The sequence below is a fragment of the Nicotiana sylvestris genome, chromosome 6, assembly GCF_000393655.2.
Source record: "Nicotiana sylvestris chromosome 6, ASM39365v2, whole genome shotgun sequence".
Classification (NCBI taxonomy): domain Eukaryota; kingdom Viridiplantae; phylum Streptophyta; class Magnoliopsida; order Solanales; family Solanaceae; genus Nicotiana; species Nicotiana sylvestris.
The window spans coordinates 155,601,469-155,608,773 of NC_091062.1; positions in this window are offsets into that span (position 1 = coordinate 155,601,469).

Here is a 7,305-nt window from a genome sequence, read left to right on the forward strand (position 1 = left end):
TTCAGTACTCGGTTATGGATAAACATTACCCCTGATAGAAGATTATCCATACCGGATATAATAAGCTTATCCATTCAGTACTCTGTTATGGATAAATATTGCTCTCAGTAGAAGATTATCCATATCTGGTACAGCAGCTTGTAGCAGCTTACACAGCAGCTTGTAGTAGCAGCTTACACAGCAGCTTGTAGTATCTTACACTGCAGCTTGTAGTAGCAGCTTACACTGCAGCTTGTAGTAGCAGCTTACAGAGCAGCTTCCTTTCTTCTATAAATAGAAGAGATTTCAATTCATTATGTACATCAGTTTGAATTCGAATAATATATCAGTTTCTCTCTATACTTGTCTTTACTTTATAGTCTTTATTTTATAACACGTTATCAGCACGAAGCTCTACCATCTCGAGCAAATATTTTGAAAGTATCTGAGGTAAGAACTTTCTTTTCCTAAATAATGTCAAATCTTTCTAAACTTGAATTTGTAGCCCTGGATATATCGGGCAAAAGCTACATGTCTTGGGTGCTTGATGCTGAAATTCATCTTGATGCGATGGGTCTGGCAGACACCATCAAGGATAAAAATCAGGCATCAAACCAAGACCGTGCCAAAGCAATGATATTCCTACGCCATCACCTTGATGAGGGCCTGAAAATGGAATATCTCACTATTAAAGATCCAGTCATACTGTGGAATAATTTGAAAGATAGATATGACCACCTGAAGATGGTCGTTCTTCCACAGGCACGTTATGATTGGACTCATCTAAGGCTACAAGATTTTAAATCTATCAGTGAGTATAATTCTGCTATGTTCAGAATTATTTCCCAATTAAAATTATGTGGTGATAATATTACTGATCATGATATGTTGGAGAAAACTTTCACCACTTTTCATGCCTCGAATATGCTCCTGCAGCAGCAATATCGAGAGATGGGATTTAAAAAGTATTCTGAACTTATCTCACATCTTCTTATAGCAGAGCAACATAATGGGCTATTAATGAAAAATCATGAAAGCCGACCTATTGGTTCTTGTCCATTCCCTGAAGTGAATGAGACGAACTTCCACCAAGCTAAACGTGGAAGAGGTCGTGGCCCCAGTCGTGGTCATGGCCGTGGTCGGGGAAGAAACCCCAATCATGGTAATAATAATGCACCAAAGAAGCCTCCTCACCACCAGCAGTGGAAAAGGAAGGAACAAAAGCATGAAGCGGTGCAAGCGCCAAATGTAGAAAATGCATGCTATAGATGTGGAGGAAAAGGGCACTGGTCACGTACTTGTCGTACGCCAAAGCACCTGGTTGAGCTTTATCAAGCCTCCCTGAAGAAGATAGAGAAAAATGTTGAAGCAAATTTTATTTCTGAAGATGATTTAGACTTCATGCATTTGGATGTAGCTGATTACTTTGCACTCCCAGAAGGAGAAACAAGTCATGTAATCGGTGGTGAATCTGTAGAAATGTAAATATTTTAATTTTTGTTATTTGTAATAGATAGTATGGTTATGTAATTGTTGTACATAAAGAAAAATTATGATTTGATAATGATGTTTACTATAATATATCTTATTTATGTCATTTTAAAGAATATGGATAATATTATTAGATCAACTTAAACTCTAGCAGAGTTTGCAAGAAATATACAACCACCAGAAGTAGTTATATTTCATATATCTCATTGTAATTATATTTTGTTAACCACCAGAAGTGGTATATGTCTATGATCACCAGAAGTGATAATTTAGGCTTTCTATAGTTACAATTGAAGATAAGCTACATAAATATTCTCTATATTAAATGCACGCCTCGATTTGCTCCTGAAGTAGTAAATATTTTAAAAGAGGTTGAGGCATCACAATTTGATGTGATTAATGCGCATTCAGATAATTATGTTCGATTTCCTGAAGGATGAGAACTTTTGATAACATTAATCCATTCCCTGAAGTGAATGTGACAATACTAATAAGTCGGGTAAATATGAACGCGCTCTTGATGTGAATACATTACAATTCACCTCCAGAAGAGTTAATATAATCGAGAGAATATATACTCAATATTTCGTATTTTAAATTTGCTCCTGAAGAAGTAACATAGTTGAAATTGCCTCCTGAAGTGGAAAAATATTATGAAGAAGAGTTTTCGTGTGCTTAAACAATTGTTTTACATTGTTTATTTGATTGTGATTTTCTCTCATGACACCAGCAGTGTCTGAGCAATATTTGATAGTACAAAATGTATCAATAACTCCTGAAGAGCTAAATGTTTGCCTAAAGAATACATGACACCAGTAGTGCCAGATAAATATTAGATTGTGGATAATAAATTAAGGCTCTCGAAGAGCTTATATACAAATATGTCATTCATATTATATGATTATGGTCAAAACATATGTTGTAGTAAACCTGAAGTTTACTAATACAAATGGCTATCATATTGAGACTACAAATGATTGGAAGATTGATAATCTTCATGTTTCCACAATCATAGGGGGTAAAATAATATGTATGTGAGAAGTTACCCGCCTTATTCTTTAATTTGTACTATATCATGTATCACAGTAAACCAGAAGTTTACTAAAGCAAAAGTTTATGCCATAGTAAACCAGAAGTTTACTAAGAGATAACACATGACATGATAAACTTGAAGTTTTCATTTGCCATTTTTAAATGAGCTATTTGAGAATTCAGATAAGCATATACTAAAGAACTAGAAGATTCTTCAGGAATTCTCATGTGTTGCTTGTTCTCATAATGAATTGATTATACCAGCTAAAGTTGGGACTAAGACCCCTGATTCTGAAATATATAAAAGGTGAATATGGGCCCGTTCACCTATCATGTGAACCACTTATAGGTGCATATATGAGATGGTTACATGTGTAATTATTGTCAACCTGCAGTTTGGCATTTGGAATTGCTTTTCTCGATTAAGAGCATAATTTTCAGATTATGAAATCAAGACAGTTCATCTTGATAATGCTGGTTTATATCCAAGCTGGTTTAGCATTGAATACCTCCTATTAATGTCTAAACCATTGCTTATGAGAACAAAGCTTCATGTGTTGGTCTAAGATTTTCTAAATTGCATATAGCAGCACTTGTATGCATCAGATCAACAATATATGATAAGTCCTCCCTTCACAATTGGTTTAGGATCAGAAACCAAATATTTTTACTATCTTTTGTTGCGTGGTATATGATTAATTTCTCTACCATAATACACAAAGATATGTTTCCCAAAGATGATTGGGGATATATGTTAGTTTTTCTAACATTTGGGGGATGGAATAAACAGTTGAAAAATATGCTATATGAATCGAATTATCATGATCCTCACTTAGAAGATAATTCAAGTCGAATGCCAGAAGCATTTGCTAATCTAAAATTAAATATCATATTTCAGCTGCAAATGCTCCTATTAAAATTAAAGTCCCTGAAGGATAGAGTTTACTGTACGCATGAAGCGTGGTAGACCAATCGGTTCCAAAGGTAACAATCCTTGAAAAATAGTAGGAGCTAATGATCAAAATGATCATAATGAGGAGGAAATATGCTCTAGAAGAGCCCACGACATAACATTTCATGAAACTCCCGGAAAAGTTCAGGTACCTGAAAATAAAGAAAGTGATGAGATCTCCACAAGTTATGTCGCTTCGGAACTGACACAAAATGATCGTCGACGATACATTTAATACAATATAGTGCACAATATTGTAAACGATTGTGAGGATCGGACTAGCAGTCCAGACACTTGAAGATGTCGTACCATTTAGATACAAGTCTTAACCTATATGACTTATTTGGCTAAATCTATATGAAGATCCTTGAAGGATTGAAAATGCCCGAAGCATATAATTCAAAGTCTTGAGAAATGTACTCGATCAAATTATAAAGATCTTTGTACGGTTTAAAGCAATCTGGGCGCATGTGGTATAATCGCCTTAGTGAATATTTGCTGAAAGAAGGTTACATAAATGATGTTATTTGTCCATGTATTTTTATAAAGAAAATGTCATCAGACTTTGTTACACTTGCTGTTTATGTTGGTGACATAAATTGGAGCTCCAGAAGAGCTCCAAGAGGGTCTTAAAAATGCTTTTATATGGACAAAGTGTACCCATTAAGTACACCATTGGATATTCAATCACTTGAAGTGAATAAGGATCTGTTCCAACCTCTAGAAGAGGATGAGGAGCTCCTTGGTCCTGAAATACTCTATCTCGGTGTAGATGTTGCACTTATTTATCTTGCTAATGCTAACAAAAGTGGTGCAGATCATATTGATAATGCAGATGCAGGTTATTTATCCGATACCCATAAAGCTCGATCACAAACCGGCAAGCAGGGAGTAAATATGATTGAGATCAGTGATTCATTCGAGAAATATGTGGGTTGGAATGTGAGAAAAGACCCACAATTTTATACGAAGACAATACTGCATGCATAGCCCAATTGAAGGGAAGATTGATAAAAGGAGATAGAACGAAGCACATGTCACAAAAAATATTCTACACACACGATCTTCAGAAAAGTGGTGACATTGATGTGCAACAAATCCGTTCAAGTAATAATCCAGCAGATTTATTCACTAAATCTTTGCCAACTTCAACTTTTGAGAAGATGGTATACAAGATTGGAATGCGGAGACTCAAATATTTGAAACAAGGTTTTCATCAGGGGGAGTAAAATACGCGATGCACTCTTTTTCCCTTACTAAGGTTTTTTCCCATGGGGTTTTCCTTATAAGGTTTTTAATGAGGCACCTAACAATGCGTATTACTAAATATGTGTACTCTTTTTCCTTCACTGAGATTTTTTTCCCACGTGATTTTTCCCAGTAAGGTTTTAATGAGGCACATTATCTTTTTAATGAACATCCAAGGGGGAGTGTTATAAATATATTATATTATGGATGTTCATTTAGTACTCCGTTGTAAATAAGCTTCCTGAAGAAGCTTATCCATATGGGACTCCACCGTAAATATGTTTATCTATTTAGTACTATATTGGAAATAAGCTTCCTGAAGAAGCTTATCACTTCGGTACCCAGTTATGGATAAACATTACCCCCGGTAGAAGATTATCCATACCGGGTATAATGAGCTTATCTTTTCAGTACCCGGTTATGGATAAACATTACCCCCGGTAGAAGATTATCCATACCGGATATAATAAGCTTATCCATTCAGTACTCCGTTATGGATAAATATTGCTCTCAGTAGAAGATTATCCATATCTGGTACAGCAGCAGCTTACACAGCAGCTTGTAGCAGCAGCTTACACAGCAACTTGTAGTATCTTACACTGCAGCTTGTAGTAGCAACTTACACTGCAGCTTGTAGTAGCAGCTTACAGAGCAGCTTCCTTTCTTCTATAAATAGAAGAGATTTCAGTTCATTATGTACATCAGTTTGAATTCGAATAATATATCAGTTTCTCTCTATACTTGTCTTTACTTTATAGTCTTTATTTTATAACAACAAACAATTACTTACAATTCTTTTCCTTTTACTTCTTTTTTTCTTTTTGGATAATATTAAAAATTGCAATTTTCGTGCATTTTACACTTTGAGTCTTTGGCAATTGCTTCATTATTGTGAAAAAATCATGACTTTTATGATTGCTTAATTTGAATAACATTATGTGGTAGATTGCTAATGTTTATAATCTATCAGCTAAATTTGTCATAATGCGCGTTTAGATTGGTACTTCACAAAAGTGTTGGATAAAAAACAGAATTTCTTTGTATTTTTGAAACTAAAATATGTTTTTTTAATCGAAGGAACTTTTCGTTTATGTACTAAACTAGTTGGAGGGTGGCCCGTGCTGAGCCCGGGCCCAAGCCTATTAAGTTATAAATATATTTATTTTATAAAAGGAGTAAATAAACTTTTCATATAGTGTAACCTATACTATGATTAATTGGTGGAGTTGTGACATATCACATTCGAGTACTCAATCTGATGATTTGTTATTTAAAATATATCTATGCAAGTTCACAATTATTATCTTACTAGTATTTGGAACGCGCATATACCCCATATAAATCATTGACTATAAATTTTTTAAACAATCATATAAATATTATAGAAAATAATTACAAAATTTACAAAAGTAAAGAAAAAGTGTAAATTTCTGAAAAATAATTAGTGGTGTTCTTATTTAAGGAGTAACTCAATAAAAGAAGAATCTTTGAAGAAAAAATTTAATAAAATTTAAGAGAGAAAGTAATTAGCTCATATTAAGGGGGATGAGGATATTATGGTGATTTGATACCTCAAAATTATTTTGATACCAAATGATTGTATAAGCATTTAGCAAAAGATTGTATATATTCATGATTATAATAAGCAAGCTAAAAAATTTCAAGAGACGTTTTACATGAAAATATATTATTTTTAAAGAATAAACATTATTTAACTTTTGATGAATATTTTGTTGATTCAACTTTTTACGTTGATCATGCTTCTTCTCATATTTATAATAGCAATAAGACAGATAACAACAAATAAATAATAGATAGTAGTGCGGTCAATACTCAGTAAAGGCAAGAAAAGGGGGACTTTGGAAAAAAGGGAAATAGGGGAAAGAAAGTCTTGCAGTGATAAAGATTAAAGCGTAAATTGCAACATAATATTTGACAAATCATGCATATGCATAACTAACCAAACCCCCTTGTATAGTATGATGAACCTGCAATATCCAATTATCAATAATGACGAACAAATTACGATGAAAGTTAGATAATATGTGTTCAAATACATTCTTAAAAGCACTGGGGCTCCAACTTAAAAACTAAGAACTACTCTTTTTGAATATACTATTAAAGAACTTGGATGAGATAAATTTTTAAATTTAAATGAAAGTTCCCTGGTCAATATAACTTTGTATTTTCAATATTGCTAGCTCTACTTTGATGCCTACAATTGACTTGAGATCTGGACGAACTGATCTATATACTTGAGATTTCATTGAAGTAAATCTCTAAAAATTTTAACAAGATTAATTATTAAAGGTATCTCTATATATCATACAATTATATTGACAAGATCGGCATGTTAGAATATCAACCTTTGGTTGAATGAGATCAAACATACAAAATATTAAAAACCGCCAGTACCAAGAACACCTATTTGTTTGCTAATTAATAAACCAAAGGATTTCTTTTCACTTTAAGTCTTTACACAAATATCAAATTCCAGTTAAAATATCTTCAAACAAATTAAGGATTAAAAGAAGAGGAGGCATGATGTATAAAATGTTTAAATTGGCTCTCTAGATACATATGAGAAATATGAGGGAAATCGA